The following is a 22,649-nucleotide window of genomic DNA, read 5'->3' as shown; positions in this document are numbered from 1 at the left end:
CAGCTGGTAATTCAGAGCCACATGAAAAAGCAAACAGCAAAAGTAAAGGTGATTATGTAATATTAGTATAAATGCACATTTTGCTCCTTTCATGTCTTAACTTATTTAGAGAACAACTGTATAAAGCAATATGCATATAATATACTCTTGGGTCTATAACATATAAAAATGTGATACAGTGATTGGCAAAAGGTGTCAAAAGTTCAGAAATAACAGAAGCAAAAGCATGAATCACCAAAGTAGTAACAAGTAAATGTTTATTGTGAACACACCAAAAAGACAGTTTGCGAGCCAGGTGCACACAAACCAAAACATGGAATGAGGCTCAGGAGTATATTGTGATAAAGCAGCTTATATAGTGAGAAAGCAGTGATTATTTATTCTTCACAGTGATTGGTTATAATAGTAGAATTTTCTTAAATGATAGGGAATCGGTCAGTGAGGTTATCTCATATCCATCTTGGGAAACAGTTGAAATTTTGCTTATGATTTCTAGAGGCATAAGCGAGAAGTGACCCAGGTCAACTTAGTCTTGCATAATAAGCTAAATTAAGCTTTGTTTGCATGACTGAAGTGGTTTTGTCTGCTCAGGGGATTTTCAAGGCTGGTCTCCATTTGTTTTTGATTTTAACAGATGTGAGTGGCAAAAGGAAGTGACTCCAGATGGTAACTTGAATTTACAAGAACAAATGAAGATAAGCAGAAAAGATAAATAGAAGGTCATTACGACAAAAGTGAGAAATATATTTTGCTCTCCTTTCTTCTCTCAGCTTCCTTAAAGGGCATAGAGTTTAATCGGATGATTTGGTTTGGGGGTTTTGAGTTGTAGAAGTTCTATTTTTTGGATATTTTTTTGGATACTAACCCTTTATCGGATATGTCATTTGCAAATATCATCTCCCATGCTAGAGGTTGCTTTTTCGTTTTGTTGATGTTTCACTGTGCAGAAACTTTATTTTGATGTAGTTCCAAAGGTTTGGGGTTTTTTGTTTTTGTTTACTTTTGTTTCCCTTACCTCAGGAGAGATATCTAGAGAAAAGTTGTTACAGCTCATGTCAAAGAGATTACTGCCTGTGTTCTCTTCTAGGATTTTTATGGTTTCAGGTCTCACATTTAGGTGTTTAGTCTATTTTGACTTTATTTTTGTGCATGCTGTAAGAAAGTGGTCCAGTTGCATTCTTTTGCATGTTGCTGTCCAGTTTTCCCAACACCATTTGTTGAAGAGATTGTTCTTTTCCCATTGGATATTCTTTTCCTGATTCGTCAAAGATTAATTGACCATATAAATTGTGAGTTTATTTCTGGGTTTTCTATTCTGTTCTGTTGATCTATGTCCCTACTTTTTGTGCCAGTACCATATTGTTTTGATTACTACACCTTTGTACTATAACTTGAAGTCCAGAATTGTGATGCCTCCAGCCTTGCTTTTCTTTTCAAGGTTGCTTTGGCTATTCAGGATCTTTTGTGGTTCCATAGAAATTTTAGAATTGTTCTAGTTCTATGAAAAATGCTGTTGGTATTTTGATAGGGATTGCATTAAATGTGTAGGTTGCTTGGGGAGTATAAACATTTCAACAATATTTGTTCTTCCAATCCATGAGCATGGAATGTCTTTCCATTTCTTTGTGTCCTCTTCAGTTTCTTTTTATAGTTTCAGTTATACTTTCAGTGTTTTATAGTTTTCAGAGTACAGGTCTTTCACCTCTTTGGTTAGGATTATTCCTAGATATCTTATTATTTTTGGTGCAATTGTAAATGGGATTGTTTTCTTAATTTCTCTTTCTGCTGCTTCATTATTGGTGTATAATATAGAAATACAATGGATTTCTGTGCATTGATTTTTTTGTGTCCTGTGACTTTACTGAATTTATTTATCAGTTCTAGCAGGTTTTTGGTGGAGTCTTACAGGTTTTCTATATATAGTACCATGTCATCTGCAAATAGTGAAGGTTTTACTTCTTCTTTACCAATTTGCATGCCTTTTCTTTCCTTTTTTAAAAAAGTTTTTATTTAAATTCCAGTTAGTTAACATATAGTGTAATATTAGTTTCAGGTGTACAATTTAGTGACTCAACACTTACACACAACACCGGTGCTCATCACAAGTGTTCTCCCTAATCCCCATCACCTATTTAACCCACCTCCCAACCGACCTCCCCTCTGATAACCATCAGTTTATTCTATATAGTTAAGAGTCTGTTTCTTGGTTTGCAGGGTTTTCCCCCTATGATCATTTGTTTTGTTTCTTAAATTCCTCATATATGAGTGAAATCACATGGCATTTGTCTTTCTCTGACTGACTTGTTTTACTTAGCATAATAACCTCTAGCTCCAGGGGCGCCTGGGTGGCTCAGATGGTTAAGTGTCTGCCTTCTGCTCAGGTCATGATCCCCGGGTCCTGGGATCAAGCCCCACCTCGGGCTCCTGGCTCAGCAGGGAGTCTGCTTCTCTCTCTCCCTCTGCCTCTCCCACTGCTCATGCTCTCTCTCTCTCTCTCTCTGTGTCTCAAATGAATAAATAAAATATTTTTTAAAAAATACCCTCTAGCTCCACCCATGTCATTACAAATGGCAAGATTTCATTCTTTTTTTATGGCTGAGTATATTCCAATATATATACATATATCCCACATCTTCTTTATCCATTCATTAGTCAATGGACATTTGGGCCCCATAATTTGGCTATTATTGATAATGCTGCTATAAACATTGGGATGCATGTATCCCTTCGAATTAGTATTTTTGTATCCTTTGGGTAAGTACCCAGGAGTGTGATTGTTGGATCATAAGGTAGTTATACTTTGAATTTTTTGAAGAACCTCCATACTGTTTTCCAGTGGCCACAGCAGTTTACATTCCCTCCAACAGTGTAAGAGTTTTCCTTTTTCTGTTTGGTTCTTTTTTATAGTTCCTATCTCTTTGTTGATACTCTCATTTTGTTCATGCGTCATTTCTCAGATTTTGTTTAGTTGTCTGTGCTCTCTTGTAGATCACTGTGATTCTCTAACACAATCACTTTGAAGTATTTGGTAATTCATAGGTCTTCATTTCTTTTGGTGTGGGCTCTGGAGATTTGTTTTGTTCCTTTGTTTGGAACATGTTTCCCTGTTTGTTCATATGCCTTGTGATCATTTGCTGAACTTTATGCATTTGAAAAAACTGCCACCTCTCCCAGACTTTATGGACTGGCTTCAATAAAGGGGAAAACCTTCATCAATTAGCCTGACTAGAGATTCTGGGGGCCTCTGAAACCTTTTGGTCTTGTACATGTAATTTCCCAATTAGAGAGGTTTACTGGGTTTTTTGTCTTGTTTTGTTTTGTTTTTCAGGAGCTCCTAATCTCTTGTTTCCTCTGGGGTCTGTAGTATTCCAGGTTCTTTGGTGCTATAGTTAAGTATAGTTTTATAGCTCTCCCCTGTTCTCTGTCCTCCTCTGCTCTTCCCAGCCCCCAGGCACCCAAAGTATGCCCGCTCACTGTTGGCTCCCCATATCAAGTGAGACAGATACCAGTCCACTGAGCAGCTCTCTATATAGTCGGAACACCAGACTCATGTTCTACCTTCATCTTCCTTCTGAAGGAGAAGCTACTCAGTTGTGTGCCTTCTCTTGATCACACCGAGTTGCCCTAGCCTCTGTCTTTAGCACCACAGGCCATCTGGTGCTGCAGAAAGATACTCCCACTCTTCCTTTCTTTCGGGACCCCCCAAGTCATCCAAACTACCTTGTTTCTGTTAGCCCTCTAAGTCAGAAGAGACGGAAACCAGTCTCTTGGGCAGCCCTCTGAAAGCTGGAATGATGGATGAACATTCCACACTTCTCTACTCTCCTCACCACTCCACCCCAGCAAGAAGCTATGCTAGCGGGGGCAGGGGGAGAGTGGTGATCATGGATAAAGTAAATGGCTTTTCTACCCTTTGTATGCACTTTGCTTTACATTTGCCTGGGGTACTGTAACTTCTTAACTGGTTTCTGGAGTTCTCCCAAAGGCATTTTGGCCCATACCAACTTGGTATCTCTGTTGGGGAATGAGGATTGGGACTTCCTAGTCCATCTTGCTGGCATCACCCAGACTCCTCCATTATTTACCTTAAGAGATCATGGGGTTCCCAAATGTAGGAAACCGAATGCATTAAACACAAACATACTGAATGAAAGCCTGAATGAGTGAGGCAGACCAAGGATTATACCTCCTTTAACTAGAGAGGAAACTAAAGATAAGCGAGGCCATGGGATATGCCCAAAGTCAAAGTCTTTGTAGCAGAACAACAATCAGTGATCCAGGACTTTGGCAAGCAAAAGATAGGTCTATATTGGGTTGAACAGTGTCACCCAAAGGGTCCTGGCTGCCAGGAACCTCAGATGTGACCTTATTTGGAAATAATAAGATCTTTGCAGATGTAATCAAGTTAGGGATTTTTTTTTTTTTTTAAGATTTTTATTTATTTATTTGACAGAGAGAGAGAGAGAGTACAAGTAGGCAGAGAGGCAGGCAGAGGGAGAGGGAGAAGCAGGCTCCCTACTGAGCAGGGAGCCGGATGCGGGACTCGATCCCAGGACCCTGGGATCATGACCTGAGCCAAAGGCAGCCGCTTAACTGACTGAGCCACCCAGGCGCCCCCAAGTTAGGGATCTTAACATGAGATTATCCTAGATTTAAAGTGGGCCATAAATCCGCTGGCTGATATCCTCGTAAAAGAAAGGAGAGGGATGTTTGAGCTAGAGACACACAGGGTGAATGCCTTGTGAAGACAGAGGCAGAGATTGGAGATATATGTCTACAAGCCAAGGAATACCAAAGATTTCCAGAACCACCAGAGGCTAGAAGAGGTATAGAACGGATGTTTCCTCAGAGCCTCCAGAAGGAGCCAACCCTACCGCCACCTTGATTTTGGACTTCTGGCCTCCAGAACTGTGAGAGAATAAATTTCTGTCATTTTAAGCCTCCCAGTCAGTGGTTCTTTGTTGTAGAAGCCCAAGGAAACTAATATAGGGTATAGCTTCCCTCTCAGAGCCATGACTTCTATCCCTAATCCCACCATAGGCCATGAGAAGAGAGTAGGGCCAGGTACTCTCATACCCCACTGATTAGAGAGCAGACTCGTAAAGATACAGATAAATAAATAGAAATGTCTAGAAAGAGTGAACATTTTTTATATACTTTTTAAAAAAAATGCATAAATGCAGTTTAGAAGATTATATAATATGCATAGTTCTTCAACTTGTTTTTCAAGGCATGTTAAACTTTAGAGATCTATTCAGGTAACTAAGTATATATCAATTCCATCATTTTTAATTTTCACAGGATATAAAGCCACATAATATAATTAATGGCAGTGATTTATTTAAATGTTTCCAGTTGGTGGGCACATAGAGTATTTCTTCTGCTTTTGCTGCTACAAACAAATAAACATGAATAATCTTTACATGCCTCTTTGTAGATATGTATTAATTTTTCTCCAGAAGAGATACCTAAATATATAATAAATGTATTGGTTCTAGTGACAAAAATATTTTTCTTTTGATAAAAACAGATTTCCCTAAAAAATGTCTTATTTGTTTATGTTTAATTTTATGTGTCAATTAACTAGGCCACAGTGTGTCCAGATATTTGGTTAAACATTCTTCTGGGCCTCTCTATGCAGGGGTTTCTGGATGAGATGAAATCTGAATTGAGAGAATGAGTAAAGCAGATTGCCCTCCCCAGTGTGGGTGGGCCTCATCCAATCAGTTGAAGGCCTGAATAGAACAAAAAGATGGAGTAAGGGAGAATTTGCTCTGTTTATCTGCCTGTTTCTGCATTGAGACATTGGTTTTCTCCTGCATTCAGACTTGGATTTGGACTGCAGTAACTGATTATCAGGACTTTGGGCTTGGACTGTTACTACACACCAGCTCTCCTGGGTCTCCAACCTTCTGACTACAGGTCTTGGGACTTCTCAGTCTCCATGACCATGGGAACCAATCTCTTCATTCAAATGCCAAAGTTCTGAAACAGGAAGCTCCTGCCTGTAAAGTTAGAGCTTGTGATATAGGGCTTTCTTTGACTACCCTACCCCTACACTGCAGATTTAGAACTACAAGGCACCTGACAAAATAGCACCAGTCTGAGATGAACCCAGTCCCTCGCTTTTCCTAACCCAGGAAACACCTCTCAGTGGAAACCATTTGAAAATCACAAACATGGGGCTCCTGGGTGGCTCGGTTGTTGGGCATCTGCCTTCAGCTCAGGTCATGATCCTAGGGTCCTGGGATCAAGCCCCACATCGGGCTCCCTGCTCTGTGGGAGGCCTGCTTCTCCCTCTCCCACTCCCTCTGCTTGTGTTCCCTCTCTCCCTGTGTCTCTCTCTGTCAAATAAATAAATAAAATCTTAAAAAAACAAAAGAAAGAAAATCACAAACATGGAGGGAAACATTTTACATTATGTCTTTCTTGTGGGCGGCCCAGTCAAAAGGGAGAGGCAAAACAGATGATGTTGGTGGTCTTAAAGTTCATTGTCCAAATGCAGGTATGGTGCCATAGGACTGAGAGAGGCCTGGGAGGGGATGATTTTGACTCATCTGCCCTGGGCTGTGGGCCCAGCATGCTCCTACTGCATGCAGCACGCTGGGCTAGGTGCAGGCTTTTGTCCATCTTCAAGTTCCATGATCTCTTCTCACACCTCCACCTGCTTCCCATGGGAAATCCTCCGTCCTATTCCACACATCCATGGCATTATCTTAGTCAAATTATTTCATTTGCCTTGTCACCCCTAAAAAAAAGGAAGATGAATAAACATGAATGAGCCCCACAAATGGCACCCCATACTAACCTTACAGTAGCCCCAAGTCAGGCTCATGGTGTCCTCGTCTTTAGAGATGGTGAGAGTGAGGGAATTTAAATAAGACACACTCCAGACCCACATGAAGGCTAGCGCCAGGTGGGGACTCAAATTCAGAGAGCACAGCTCCAAAGCATCTTGATTATTCCCACGATGTGAGCATTATGTACTCCAGTTCATTTTACTTCCTGGAAACTTTAGATTGATTGTAGCGGGGGAGGAGCTGTGGGTCAGCTACAGTGAGCCACCCTTGAGGAGAGAAAACTGTAAACGTTACCACTTTCCTGTCTTACCGACCTCACAGCAATTCCTTCATGGAAACCCCTTTTGGGGACCTACAGTGTTCAGGTTTTCCAGGTATAACATACCTTGCAGTTCTTATTTATTCTTTAATTATTTACTCTGTTGGGATGGTGTTCACTACCACAGGAGCAGCTAATGCAGTAATTTTCACGAACAAACCGCACAAAACTCCACACCCCTCAGCAAGAGTCAGCCTTTGACATCTATCTTCTCATTTCCTGCATTCTTAGATTTTCTTCCTAACGTTTTTCTTGCGAGCTCACCTGTGCCCTCATGGGCAATAGACCATGATAACTTCAACGATAAATGTAACAATAAACTGGGGGACATCTCCTGAGCTGCTGGACAGCGGCAGAGAGTTTGTGCCATGGAAGAGGGAGGGGTCCGGACAGGCTGAGAAGACTTCCGAGGATGGAGTCACGTGGGCGGGGGGGGGGGTTGCTATAGAACGTCACAGACGTCCCATTGTGACGCATGTGGAGCCTTAGCTGTGATTGGTCGGATGGGCACAGGGCTGAGATAAAAGGCCAGGGCTCCGCACACACCCGGGACTGAGAGTCCGTGTGGAGGGGTGTTCTTTGTCTCTGCTTCTGCGGGACCCTTCCTCCCCACAGCCTTAGTACCCACCCAGGGCCCCTGTCCCAGTCTCCTGGGTTTTAGGTATAGACTCAGGTCTCCCCCTTACCACCCACATCTACCTTCACTATCCTGTGGCAGCTAAAAAAGAAAAAAGAAAAGGCAGAAAGACACCAAACTGAGCTCCATTGGCCTGCAGAGGGAAAAACCAAAATCTGGAATCTTGTAGAGCAGTAACGAAGGAAGCCCATCGCCAGAATGATCAATGTCATGAGCTCATTGAGCCTCATCAATATCATGGGAAATCCCAGGGTTTTAAAATGTAAAACCTCAGAAGAAAACTCGGAGTCCTAATGAGCACATCACCAGAAGTTCTGCATCTGCAAAAGAAAGAGTCATGCTGGGTACTCACTTCATGTAGGGTTTTTCTCCACCCAAGTGATGAATGAACCTGAGTCCACAATAATGGCTTATTCATGAGACACAGCCAACACAAAGCCTTTCTCCTCCTGTGATATTAATCATTACCCAACCAGGCACACTTAGTGAGCAGTGCATCCTTCAGATGGCCATATCCATCCTCCTTGTGTCCGGTGGCTTCCCTCTGATCAGGTAAGGCCTCTGACTCTACAAAGACCACCACTGTTATGATTGTCTTCAACTGTGCATAAGTTCTGCGTATTCTAGAACTTCATATTCATGGAATCAATCAGTATGTGCTGTGTTGGGTAAGGCTTCCTTCTCTCAGCATAGCACTGTTGCCTGTATTAGGAGCATGTCCTTTTTATTGCTGAGCAGTGTTCCATTCTCCTATTGCTGGAAATCCAGGATATTTCCAGTTAAAGGATACTATGAATAAAGCTGCCTTGAATATCCTAGTACATGTCTTTTGGTGGAGTTATCATAGCATTTGGAGGCCAAATACTTTTCATCATTTATGGGGAGTATAAGGACCAGTGGAAGACCTTGCCCGGGGTCACATAACAAGGCTGGGCACATCCAGGAGAGCTGTCTCTGACATCAGTGGTCCTCCTGACACCGTTGGGACAGAGTCAGGGTTGTTGGACCTTCTTATCCCATCATCTCAGGTTCCCCATATCCATTTGCAACCTTGAGATTAGCTCCCAAGCTTCTGGGGGTGGCAAAGGGGGACTGGTTTTCCTGTTTCCCCTTTAGCCTGGCTCAGGCTATGAGAAGGTCAGAAATAGGCAAGGAGATCGAATTTCTCATTCACTGTGTGAATGTCCCTTCCCCTTCCAGCTTCATCCTGTGCCAGTAGAGGAGATTGGCTCCATTCTGGGGCTCATTATGGGCCCAGAGTCACCCCTCCATGTAACTCCAGATGGGGCCCTATATGTTGCTTCCCTTGTCAACCTAAAATTGTCAGGAGGCGGGCGCCTGGGTGGCTCAGATGGTTAAGCGTCTGCCTTCGGCTCAGGTCATGATCCTGGGGTCCTGGGATCGAGTCCCACGTCGGGCTCCCTGCTCAGCGGGGAGCCTGCTTCTCCCTCTGCCTCTGCCTCTCTCTGTCTCTCATGAATAAATAAAATCTTTAAATAAATAAATAAATAAAATTGTCAGGAGGCAATAATTAAGTAAGAGCATTTATATGGGATCGAAGAATTGCTATTTGGGGTACACAGACATGGGTAGCTACCCAAATAGAGTCCCATTAGAAAGCAAAAGTCAAGTTTTTAAAGCAAAAAGGGAATGCTTGTATATGTTGTTTACAAAGAACTTTTGATTGGTGTTGGTGGAAGAAAGCTAATCTTTACTGAATATAATTGGTTGCTATAAAATCAATACATGTAGTCTCTTACTGTAGCGATTTGCAAGTGGTCATGTTGAGTCCTTGGAATATTTTCAGTTTGGCCCCGTTCGAAAGTTCATGGTTCCACTGGTGAGAACATACATAAAGCCCATCTCCTTAATGGCCTCCAGCTTCATTTTAGAGCCCCTTGACATTAGTGACCCCATTTCACTTCACCTTTCTTACTCCCAGTGCCCGACTCCCATGATGGTCAGTGTTTTAAAATGTACCCAAGATGTTAGTTTGATTCAGGTATGGCGAGGCCAACAGATTAGAAGATGATTGCTATATGCGGGTGCCTGGGTGGCTCAGATGGTTGAGCGTCTGCCTTCAGCTCAGATTATGATCTCCAGGTCCTGGGATCGAGCCCCGCGTGGGGCTCCCAGCTTAGCGGGGAGTCTGCTTCTCCCCCTGCCTCTCCCCCTGCTTGTGTGCTTTCTCTCAAATGAATAAATAAACTCTTAAAAAAAATGATTGCTATTGAAAGACAGTTCAGTTACAGTTCCCAAGAGGAGGGGGCATGCCACACAGGACCACATGGGGAGGCACCCAGGCCAGTCAGGAGGCAAAAGGAGCAAGGGGAAAGTGTGGACAAAAGCCTTTAGCTTTTGCTGGAAGGATTGGGTGAAGTAGGGGAAACTGGCTTAGGACTGGCGAGTTTGAATAACTGCAGTGGCTCTGGGGTATAGGGGCCGTCCTGAGTTGTCTGGTTCATGGCCCTGGGGTGACTTAAGGCAAGGGGATAGTGTCCCAAAATGCCAGAGCCTGGAAAAAGAGGTGCTAGGGCTTGCTTTGCAGATCAAAGGTGTGCTTAAAGGCACATCATTTACTGTCTCTAAGAATTAGCCGACTCTGGCAGGGGCAGTTCCTTCCAGGTCCACAAGGCCACCAGGATGTCAAAGCATCATAAAATATAGAAAATGTAAAACATGATTAATACAGTCAGGGAAGGGGCCGGATGCCTTGGCTGACGCTATAGCCTTCTTGGAATATTCTTCTAGAGTCCTGCTCTGTCCGACCAACTGTTTGACAGAAGTGAGTCCTGAGACATACTCAGAGCTGGGTTCCTGTCCCAGGGCTGTCCCTCGGGCTTCGGGGAGAAAAAGCGGTTTGTGTGTCTATATGTACAAGTGTCTATATGTACTTCGTGTGTGCACATTCTCAGCTAATTCCTATTATTTATTAAGTATCTACATGGTCTAAGCTTTGTGAGGGTCATTGTTATACAGCGTGTCTTCAGTAAGACGCCAGTTGAATATTTCTAACTAGACCCAGGAGGCCGGGGGACCCCTTCCTTCCTGGGTGCCCCTGCCCTGTCCCTCCACCCCCATGGGAATCTGCAGAGATACTCGTAGGGGGAGGGAGACACAAAGCTGCTACTTTGGCAGGTCATGTTGCAGGGACCCCAAAGGGACAAAAAATCTTTCTTGTGTGAACTGTGGCCACAGGAATGGGGCAGAGTGATGGGGAGCAGAGCCAAAAAGCCCATTAACTTCTTAGCAGCATCTCAAGCAGACGCCCCCTCATCTCTCCTCTGCCTCTCCCAGACTTCAGTTCCAACGATCAGACACGTCAAAGAATTTCAGAGAGAATCTGTAGAGACCTGCCTTGAACTGTTTGCAGCTTTCCAGAGAACAGTCACTTGACTGGAGACTGAGTTAGGGTATGGGGTTGGAGGGTCTGGAGGAAAATTAGAATGGCACTTTTTTTTTTTTTTTAGCAAAAGAGAAATTTCTTAATGCCTCAATTAGTTAAAACCAAAAAACCCCAAACAGCTCCATACTGAAGTGAGGAAATCCCTAACAGGCTCCTCTAAGGCTGGGGTGCTTCAGCCACATATGATACCAGGACTGGACAGGGTGGGCGCTAGGGCAAGTGAGGGGCAGACTCCACCCACCCAGGGCTCTGTGGACGCTCTGGAATGGTTGCTGTTAGTGAGCCCGGCAATGCATGGAGACAGGGTTCATTCCTTTTGTCTGATTTCAATCATCTCGACAACCCAGGAAAATCTTCAGACTCGTATGATGATGGAAGCCCCCCCCCCACCCCGCCCCAATCCTAGCAGACCTGTGGACTCCAGAAAGTCTGAGTCAGATGTGACCTCACAAATCATCCATCCAAAATTTCTACTCTACAGATAGAGAACCTGTGGCGCGAGGCATGGTGGTCCAAGATCAGACTACAGTTCAGGATTTGGGAACAGAAACAAATCATGGTTGTATGTCGGATGTCCGCCCCCCGTTACAAATCCTGTACAAGTCCAGGGGCATAAAATCTTTCTTACCCTTAGAACTTTATTTGGTGGCTTCCTTGCTTGGGCTCACCCAAGGGGAATGCCAGAAGTTGCAGACCTCTCTGCCTGAGGCTTTGGGCTGCTCTACGCAAATGGGTCCCCAGTTCAGGGTCTGCAATACTTGGCATAGGATTTTTTTCTTCTGTGCCTGGAGTGCCCCCTGATGGCTAATTCGGTAACAACCCACCTCTAATGTCTTAATGAAAGACACGACATTGTCACGAAGAAGGTCCTGCACCACTCCTCTTTGGGAACGTCTCCTCCTTCATCAGCGTACACCCGGGGAAAGCGTGTATCAGTAAAATGTTCCACGAGGATGAACGTTTTTGTTTATCTTATTTAGGGTAGTGGTCTCCATACCCATCCCAGTGTTTATTCCAGTGCATTATAGATGATGAATAAATACCAAACAGCTGAATGAATCAAGTGCCCACTCTGCATATGAACTTCTCTCTTGTGACGAATTCTTGAGATGCTTCGATCAACATTTATGAATGACTTTTTGTGCAATATACCATATGAGAGTCATGGAGACCAAAAACAAACAAACAAACAAACAAAAAACCCCACCCCACTATTCTTTTCCCAACAGAGTTATCATTTACTGCTCAAGACAAACCAAAAGTATGTAGAAGTGCAGCTAACATGGCAAGGACAAGAGAAGGTGTAAGCAAAGGCGTAGGGGACAGAGTGTTAACCATGCCGCTAGGGGTGTCCTTCTGGGGGAGACAGCGTGCGAGCTGAGGCTGATGGAGAAGTAGAATTTCAGAAGTGGAGGAGGGATGGATTCCAGGGGAAGGGCAAGGGCAAGGCAATGCCTTCCTCAGTCTCCCTCCTTGTCCTTGCATTCTTCCTCCTCGTTCCTCTCTCTCCTGGGGGCTGAATCCTTGGATTCCTGACATTTCGCCTCTCCTGGAGGCCTCAGTGGCTAGTCCTGCCTGACCCCCCAACCCCTTCCCTCCCTGGCTGCATCCATCTCTTGGAAGCTTCTTCCCACCCAGACACACTTCACACCCCAGCCCTGAACTGAGCACTGACTGGCGGTTAGGATCCTGCAGCGACCAGCCCTGAAGATGGACTCAGGAAGCCAAGACTTTACTGGGACAGCAGCAGGAGGGGGGACCCAAGGGAATGTCGCTCAGCCTGTGACCTGAGAAAGAAAATTCACATAGGATTTAAGGACCACATTAAACTTTGTTCATAGAAACTTTTTCGAGGAGGAAATGAGTTGAATCCAGGCTTCTGGGGCAGAGGGGGCAGAGAAGGAGTAAACTGATCTTTGAGGACCATGGAGAGAGGTCTCACAAGTGGAATTCTGGAAGACAGGGACAGTGGAGGGAAGGCGGGAGTGCTTTACATAAGTCTATGGGACACTGTGATGGGTGTAGCAGAACTTACGGGTTCCATGTCAGGTCACAGCTTTAAAGAGACCGTTCATATGCCATACACAAGTCAATGGTTTTTAATATTTCTGGAGTGGTGCGACCATCACCAGAATCAATTCTAGAACATTTTCTTCACCTCAGAAAGAAACCCTGTAAGCGGGTGCCTGGGTGGCTCAGTTGGTTAAGCGACTGCCTTCGGCTCAGGTCATGATCCTGGAGTCCCTGGATGGAGTCCCTGGATCGAGTCCCACATCGGGCTCCCTGCTCAGCGGGGAGTCTGCTTCTCCCTCTGACCCTCCCCCCTCTCATGTGCTCGCTCTCTCTCATTCTCTCTCTCTCAAATAAATAAATAAAATCTTTAAAAAAAAAAAAAAAAAAAAAAGAAACCCTGTAAGCTTTAGCTACTGCCCCTGAATTTCCCACCCCCACTGCCGCCCTGGGCATCACAAATCTCCTTTCTATTTCTGTATATTTGCCTATTCTGGTAGTCCTTTGTGACCACCTTCTTTCCTTTGCCCGATGTTTTTGGGGTTCATCCATGTTGCAGCATGGATCAGGACTTTACTCCTCTTTTTATGGCTGAATAATATTCTATAACATTCCATTATATGGATATACCGTATTTTCTTTTTTAAAGAGAGTGTGTGAGTAAGGGGAGGGGCAGAGGGAGAGTCCCAAATAGACTCCACGCTGAGCATCGTGCCTGATGTGGGGCTCGATCTCGCGACCCTGAGATCATCACCTGAGCCAAAATCAAGAGTTGGATGCTTAACCAACTGAGCCACCCAGGTGCCCCATGGATATGCCATATTTTCTTGACCCATTCATCAGTTGATGAACATTTGGGCTGTTTCCACCTTTTACTTGTCATGACAAATGGTGCTATAAACATTCATGTACAAGTTTGTGTAGATATGTATCTTTATGTCTCTTGGATATATGCCTAAGTGGAATTGCTGGGTCAAATGGTAACGTTATGCTTAATTTGGGGGAAATGTAGACTGTTTTCCAAAGGGTCTACATCACTTTAGTCAAATAAAAAAATGAGAGTGTGACTTTTTCAATATTTCTCTATTTTTGCCAACACTTTTTTTAAAAAATCTACCTTTTTAATTATAGTCATCCTACTGGGTATGAAGTGATATCTCAGTGTGGTTTGGATTTTCATCTCTCTGATGACAATTGAAGTTGAGCCTCTTATCTGTGCTTTAGACCATTTGTATATCTTTTTGGGGGGGAATATCCATTCAGATCACTGAAACATTTTTAATTGGGTTGTCTTTTTACTATGGAGTTGAAAGTGTTCTTTATATATTCTAGATACAAGTTCCTTGTCAGATATAGGATTTGCAAATACGTCCTTTCTTTACATGGGTTGCATTTTCACTTTGTTTTAATTGAAGTATAGTTGACATACAATGTTATATTACTTTCAGGTGTACAGCATAGTGATTCGACAATTCTATACAGTACGCAGTGCTCCCCACCATAAGTGTAGTTACCATCTGTCACCATAACAGAGATTTTTTTTTAATGGAAAAATCGTAATTTATTTAACTAGCAATTTTTTTTAAAGATTTTATTTATTTAGCAGAGAAAGAAAGAGTACAAGCAAGCGGAGGGACAGGCAGAGGGGCAGGCAGAGGGAGAGGGAGAAGCAGACTCCCCGCTGAGCAAGGAGCCGGATGCGGGACTCGATCCCAGGACGCTGGGATCATGACCTGAGCCGAAAGCAGACGCTTAACCAACTGAGCCACACAGGCGCCCCTGACTATTAATCTTTTAATGAGCGGTTGGGTTGTTGGCCATTAACACTCTACCTCAATACACATCCTTTGCTAATATCTCTGCAGGTAAATTCCTGACAATGCACTTACTGGGTTTAAGTAATTTATTTTATTTTTTTATTTGAATTCAAGTTAGTTAACATATAGTATATTATTAGTTTCAGGGGTAGAATTTAGTGATTCATCAGTTGTGTATAACACCCAGTGCTCATTACATCATAATGTCTATCACCATGTACCCCATCCCCCCACCATAGTTATTACAATATTATTGATTATATTCTCTCTGCTGTACTTTTCATCCCTCTGACTTATTTATTTTATCATTGGAAGATTGTTATTTTATCATTGAAGATCTTAATCCCCTTCACTGATTTTGCCCATCCACCAACTACCCTCCTCACGAGCAACCACCAGTTTATTCTTTGTATTTAGGACACTGTGTGTTCATTTGTTTTTTAGATTCCACATATAAGTGAAATCATATGGTATTTGTCTTTGTCTGACTTATTTATATTTATTACTTATATAAAAATGGCAAGACGTCATTCTCTTTTATGGCTAAGTTACATATATATATAGTGTATATATACCACATTTTCCTTATCTGTCATCTATTGATGGATACTTAGGGTGTTTCCATATCTTGGTTATTATAAATAACACTGCAATAAACATACAGATGAATATATCTTTTTCAATTAGTGTTTTCATTTACTTTGTGTAAATACCCAGCAATGGCATTACTAGATTGTATGGTATTTCTATTTTTAATTTTTTTGAGGCACCTCCCTACTGTTTTCCACAGTGGCTGCACCCATTTACATTCTTACCAACAGAGCATGAGCGTTTCTTTTTTCCACATCCTTGCCAACGCTTGTTTTCTTGCCTTTTTGATACTAGCCATTCTGACTGGTGTGAGGCGATATCTCATTGTGGTTTTGATTTGAGTTTCCTTCATGATTAGTGATGTTCAGCATCTTTTCACATGTCTGTTGACCATCTATGTCTTCAGAAAAATTTCTGTTCAGGTCTTCTGCCCATTTTTACTCAGATTATTTGGGAGTTTTTGGTGTCGGGTTGTATGAGTTATTTATATATTTTGGACATTAGCTCCTTATCAGATATATCATTTGCAAATACCTTCTCCCATTCAGTAGGTTGCATTTTTATTTTGTTGATGGTTTTGTTTGCTGTGCAAAAGCCTTCTCAGTTTGATGTAGTCCCAATGGTTTATTTTTGCTTTTGTTTCCTTTGCCTGAAGACGACCAACCCAGATAAAGTTGCTAAGGCCAGTGTCCAACAGATTACTGCCTATGTTGTCTTTGAGGAGTTTTATGGTTTCAAGTCTTATATTTAGGTCTTTAATCCATTTTGAGTCTATTTTGTGTGTGGTGTAAGAAAGTGGTCCAGTTTCATTCTTTTGCATATAGCTGTCCAATTTTCTCAACACCATTGTATATTCTTGTCTCCGTTGCAATAGATTAATTGACCATATAAGCATAGGTTTATTTATGAGCTCTCTATTCTGTTCCATTGATCTATATGTCTATATTGGTGCTAGTACCATACTGTTCTGACTACTACAGCTTTGTAATATATCTTGAAACGTGGGATTGTGATGCCTCCAGCTTTGTTCTTCTTTCTCAAGATTGCTTTGGCTATTCAGGGTCTTTTGTGGTTCCATACAAATTTTACAATTATTTGTTTTAATTCTGTGAAAAAATTGGTATTTTGCTAAGGATTGCATTGAATCTGTAGATTGCTTTGGGTAGTGTGGACAATTTAACAAGATTGATTCTTCTAATCCATGAGCATACTATATCTTTCCATTTGTTTGTGTCATTTTCATTTTTTTCATCAATGTCTTATAGTTTTGAGAATACAGGTCTTTTACCTCCTTGGTTAAATTTTATTCCTAGGTATTTTCTCTTTTTTGGTTCAATTGTAAATGGGATTGTTTTCTCTTTTTCTTTTTTTAAGATTTTATTTATTTATTTGTCAGAGTGACTGAGCAAGCAGGGGGAGTGGCAAGCAGAGGGAGAAGCAGGCTCCCCACCAAGCAAAGAGCCCAACCAACTGAGCCACCCAGGCGTCCCAATGGGATTGTTTTCTTAATTTCTCTTTCTGCTATTTTGTTATTAGTGTACAGAAATGCAACAGATTTTTGTATATTAATTTTGTATCTTGCAACTTTACTGAATTCATTTATTAGTTCTAATAGGGTTTTTTTTTTGGTGGAGTCTTTAGGCGTTTTCTACATATACTATCATGTTATCTGCAAGCAATGACATTTTTACTTCATTGCTACCAGTTTGGATGGCTTTTATTCCTTTTTCTTGTCTGATTGCTGTGGCTAGGACTTCCAGTACTATGTTGAATAGAAGTGTGAGAGTGGACATCCTTGTCTTGGTCCTGACTGTCTTTAGCCTTTCTTGTGGAGCAGGTCTACTAGTGGTAAGCTATCCAGCTTTTATCTGCAAATGTCTTAATTTCTCTTTCATTTTTAAAGACTAGTTTTGGGGGATATAGAATTCTTGTTTGACTTTTTAAAATCTCAGCACTGAAATATGTCATCTGCTTTCTGGCTTCCATTGTTTCTGAAGAGATATTAGCTATTAATTTTATTAAGGATCCGTCGTATAAGTTGCTTCTCTCTTGTTAGTTTCAAGATTCTCTACCTTTTGTTTTTGACAATTTGACTTTAATATGTCATATGAGTTTATCCTATTTGGATTTTTTTGAGCTTTTTTGAGTGTGTAGATTCATGTCTTCCATCAGATTTGGGAAATTCTTGGGTAATAATTCTTCATCTTTGTGCTCCTTTCTTGCTCTCCTCTCCCTCTGGAATTTCTATTGGTATGCATGGTGTCTTAAGTTCTGTTAATTTTTCTCTGTTCTTTTCTCTTTCTACTCCTCAAATTGGATAATACCAATTTGCTTATCTTCACTGATTCTTCTGCCTCCTCAGGTCTGTTGGACTCCTTTAGTGAATTTTTAAAAAAGATTTTATTTTATTATTTGAGAGAGCACAAGAGGGGATAGGGTCAGAGGGAGAAGCAGACTCCCAGCTGAGCAGTGAGCCTGATGTGGGACTCAATCCTGGGACTCCGGGATCATGACCTGAGTCAAAGGCAGTCACTTAACCAACTGAGCCACCCAGGTGCCCCCCTTTAGTGAATTTTTAATTTAGTTGTACTTCTCATAACCAGAATTTGTTTGGTTTCTTTTATAATTCTCTTTACTGATATTCTCTATTTGGTGAGACATTTCTCTGGTGTTCTTACTCCTGTGTCCATGGTTTCCTCTCTTTGGAAGCCGGTTTAAAGTCTTTGCTTAATAAGTATACCTGGGCTTCCTAAGAGAGTTTCTGTTCATTCCCCCTTTCCAGTGAATTGTCCTTATTTTCTTGTTTCTTTACATGCCTCATAATTTTTTGTTGAAAACTAGACCTTTTGAATATTAAAATGTGGCAACACTGGAAAATAATTCTCCCACCTCCCTGGGGCTTGTTGTTGCTGTTTGTTGTGGGTTGTGGCTATTTGCTTTTTTAGTGACTTTTTAAAAAAGAAACTAATCTTGTAAAAACTGAATTCACTGTCATGTGACCATTAGTTTAGTGGTCAGCTAGTGTTTTTAACTGTTCTTAAGTATCTGGAACCAAAGAAGGAAAAAAGAGAGAGAGAGAAAAGAGACAAAGAATATAAAGAAAAAGAATACAGTTACTGTAAACCCCCCCCCATTCATATGGTGAAATCCTAGCCCCAGTATCTCAGAATGTGACCACATTTGGAGACAAGGTCTCTAAAGAGGTAATTGCATTAAAGTGAGATCATTAGGTGCGACTTAATTCAATATGATGGGTGTCCTTTTAAGAAGAGGAAATTAGGACATAGACACACAGAGGAAAGACCATGTGAAGGCACAGGGAGGAAGCAGCCATCTACAAGCCAAGGAGAGAAGCCTCAGATGAAATGAAACCTGATGACATCTTCATCTTGGACTTCTAGGCCAATTGTGAGAAAATAAATTTCTGTTAATAAGCCACCCAGTCTGTGGTACTTTGTTATGGTGGCCCTAGGAAACATATGCAATCATTACTATTTGTTTCTTTTGTGGAAATACTGAAGGAGTTTTGATATTTGTGTGGGGCTATGCCAACTAGTTACCAGGAATTAGCAATGGGCAAAAGTTTAGCCTGTCTGAAAATAACCCAGGCCTTCTGATCAGCTGGCTTCCTCCTACAAGGATATTGATATGGAGACGGTACAAACTGGAAGGATTTTGGAGACCCTTGATTCTTGTAGTTCACAACACTGCATATTGGAATCATTTCAGAAATTATTTTCTTTCTTTTTTTAAAAAAAGATTTTATTCATTTTAGAGATAGATGGAGAAAGTGAGAGAGGGAGCACAAGCAGGGGGAGCAGAGGGAGAGGGACAAGCAGACTCCCGTGCTCAGCACGAAGCCTGACATGGGGCTTGACCCCATGACCCTGAGATCAGGACCTGAACCGAAACCAAGAGTCGGACGCTTAACTGCCTCCAGAAATTATTTTCTTTTTTCTTTTTCTTTTAAAGATTTTATTTATTTATTTACACAGAGAGACAGCCAGAGAGGGAACACAAGCAGGGGGGAGTAGGAGAGAGAGAAGCAGGCTTCCCACAGAGCAGGGAGCCAGACGCGGGGCTCGATCCCAGGACCCTGGGATCATGACCTGAGCTGAAGGCAGACGCTTAACGACTGAGCCACCCAGACACCCCTCAGAAATTATTTTCTAAGAGCCTATCTTCATCCCCATAAAATCATAAAATCATAAGATTATTATTTTAATGGTCTGGAGTTAGTCAAGGAAAACTCCCCTAATGTGAGTTTGCTTGAAGGACAGGTTGAAAAATCAAAAGATGGAGGAAGGCAGAACTTTGATTCAGGCTAGAGGGCCAGGAAAACAGGAGGTTTAGTGGAGGTGCATGGAGACTGGCTGGCATGGTGAGGCACAGAAGAAGTGTTGGGGAGCAGTGGAGGTAAAGCTGGGTCAGGAGGGAGAGACCAGGCAATGACTATGAAAAACAAGCAGAGAAATCAAGGCTTATAAATGTGTTTGAGTCTTGGACTGGAATCAGTGGGACCTTGGAGGCCACTTGAACCTGGGAGGAGTGCTCTCAGAAGTGGGTTGAGAATGTGGCTTGGGGGGGCAGGCTTGGTCATGGGTCATCAGATGGACTGAAGGCTGAGATTTGGAGTAAAGAAAAGGCCACAGAGTTCCCAGCACTCATCAGAGTTGTGGGAAATATGTGCTTTGTTAAATAGAAGTGAAAACACAAAGAGGAGGTCTGGTTCCTGCTACACTGATGAATAGCAGAGGCTGCTGGCTCTGTCCATGAAATTTGTCCCTGACAAAAACTGTCGTGGAAAACATGGAACCAGGAACCAGCAGACCCACGTTATGAGAAACCTCTGGAAGGAGAGAAGGTTTGGCCAGTGGTGTGTGCATGTTTGTGTGTATGTGGAGTTGGGGGATAAGTGGGTTGTCTGCAGCCTGGGGAAGAGGGAGACTCCAACTATAAGAAGAAGTAGTGTTTTCAGCTCTGCTCTGGGCTTTCCTCAACCATTGCCCTCGGACAGTCACTGTTTGTCCCTCACCCTAACAGCAGGAATCCGTAACAAAGGTCCAGGCTGCTGATGTGGGTGTTATCAAAGGTGACATCCAAGCATCCTCACTGCTGAGTGAGGAACTGGGGACTGACATTCCCAGATAATCATGACTCCCCTCTTTTCTCCAGGCCTCCAGGACCTAGTGGACTCCATTGTAATCCCAATGCTGCCCTTCTTGGATGCTTGAAGGCGAAGCCCTGACCTGAAGAGTTTATTGGAGTCTAAAGCTCCAAATGTGAGTGACCACAGACAGGGTTAGTGTGCTGTGTGCTCTCAGCCCAAAAGCTCCGATTCCTTGACCTCTCCATTGCTGGACATAGAGCAGGGTTTGGCTACCATCCCCTCTCGATGCTCTGCCAGAGGAAATGATCTCCCAGGGTGAGGGAGGAAAGATGAGTTCAAGGTAAAGAGCAGAATGACTTCCTTGAAAGAGGAATAATCACTGTTCAGCATAAGGCATGGGGAGAAGAAACCTGAGAATGGCTGGATCAAAAATATAAAATGAGTATGCAAATATACTAAAGCACACAAGGCAGATATTAACAATGTGAAAAGGGGAAAATCACTGAAAATAAAGATGAATTATTAGGTAAGAAAAATAAGATACTGTTAGTATTTGCTGTGGTTTGTTATTTATACAGCATTGAGTTCAACAATGAATCCATGCTTCTTTATATTTTATTCTTAGCACTTTTCTGTATCTGTTTTTATATGTGCTTTTTTGTCTGTGTTCATGTATACATTTATCTCTAACTTTATCTCTACTCCCATCAGATTAAAAATGAACAACAGTAACTGGGGAAGAACAACGAGAAAAATTTATGAATTGGGGCTCTTTTCTGACTTCCAATGTTTGCAAGGGATAAGGGTACGTTTCCTTCAGTGATAGTACAGATATAAATCATTATCACTAATCAACAAGCTGCTCTGTATGATCCTTTTTATTCTTTATTTCTTTTCAATTTAACCAAATTATTGATGCAAAGTATAAAAAGCAAATTAATTTATAATGTTTTTGTGACAAACAATGTCTACCCTCTTCCCCTCATTTCTCCTCCCCCAGTGTTACCCACACCCAACTTTATTGGCAGATTTCTTTTGGTACATATCTCCACATTTCTAAATGACATGCAGGCATTTTGCTCTATTTCATCTATCCCACACAGCAACCATTTTCATCAGCCTTCTCCTTCCCAATATAATTTGGTGTGGGTAACATTTCTGAGACCAAGAAAATGCTGCCATATTGTTTTGTTCTTGATCTGGTCTCTATCTTTCATAGAGAGGATGTGTGGTGATCCATCTCATATTGAGGAGTGGGAATGTGGAGCTGACCGGAAGCTTTGAATATGTAAGGCTTTCAGCAAATTCCACTCTGGTGTGTTCTGTCTGGGCCGCTTGCTTGAGGATCCTGATGTTATCCTGATAATTATATGAATATCACCCCTAGGATATACTGGGAAGTTAACACTAGCATCAAGCTTAATAATCCATTTTAGACTCGGTATCTGTTGTTTAAGTTAACTCTTACAGAAGAGTGCCCATATCATGGGGATTCCTTTTCACAAGAAATAGGAACTTAACTAAAAAGAATGAATAATTCAAAGTAGAATTAAGTAAAGGAGTTAAGAACAGCTCTTGAGTTATAGACAGATGGGTTTGAGTTCGAATCCCACCCCTGGTATCTAGTTGCTAAAAGACATTTTACTGGGCACCTGAGTGGCTCAGATGGTTAAGCGTCTGCTTTCGGCTCAGGTCATGATCCCAGGGTCCTGGGATCGAGTCCCGCATCGGACTCCCTGCTCAGCAGGGAGCCTGCTTCTCCCTCTGCCTCTGCCTTTCTCTCTCTCTCTCTCTCCCTGTCTCTCATGAATAAATAAATAAAAATCTTTAAAAAAAAAAGTAAAAGACATTTTACTATAGATGAATGGATAAAGAAGATGTGGTCTGTATATACAATGGAATAATACTCAGCCATAAAAAAAACAGAAATCTTACCATTTACAAGATGTGGATGGAACT

General features: G+C 42.1%; 1 long non-coding RNA gene across 2 annotated transcripts; it reads left to right on the top strand.

The window, feature by feature from the left end:
• Positions 1–579: 579 nt before the first annotated feature.
• Positions 580–22,393, top strand: LOC144381003 (uncharacterized). 2 transcript variants are annotated; one of them, XR_013445396.1, is made up of 3 exons: positions 580–734; positions 20,283–20,862; positions 21,402–22,393. It is a non-coding gene; the product is annotated as an uncharacterized LOC144381003 (long non-coding RNA). The 2 variants fall into 2 exon arrangements; XR_013445395.1 differs by lacking the exon at positions 21,402–22,393 and having other exon boundaries at positions 20,283–21,229.
• Positions 22,394–22,649: the final 256 nt, after the last annotated feature.

This window comes from Halichoerus grypus, chromosome 2, assembly GCF_964656455.1.
Source record: "Halichoerus grypus chromosome 2, mHalGry1.hap1.1, whole genome shotgun sequence".
NCBI lineage: Eukaryota > Metazoa > Chordata > Mammalia > Carnivora > Phocidae > Halichoerus > Halichoerus grypus.
The sequence above is the reverse complement of the archived record's forward strand: the minus strand, read 5'-3'. Positions and strand labels throughout refer to the sequence as shown.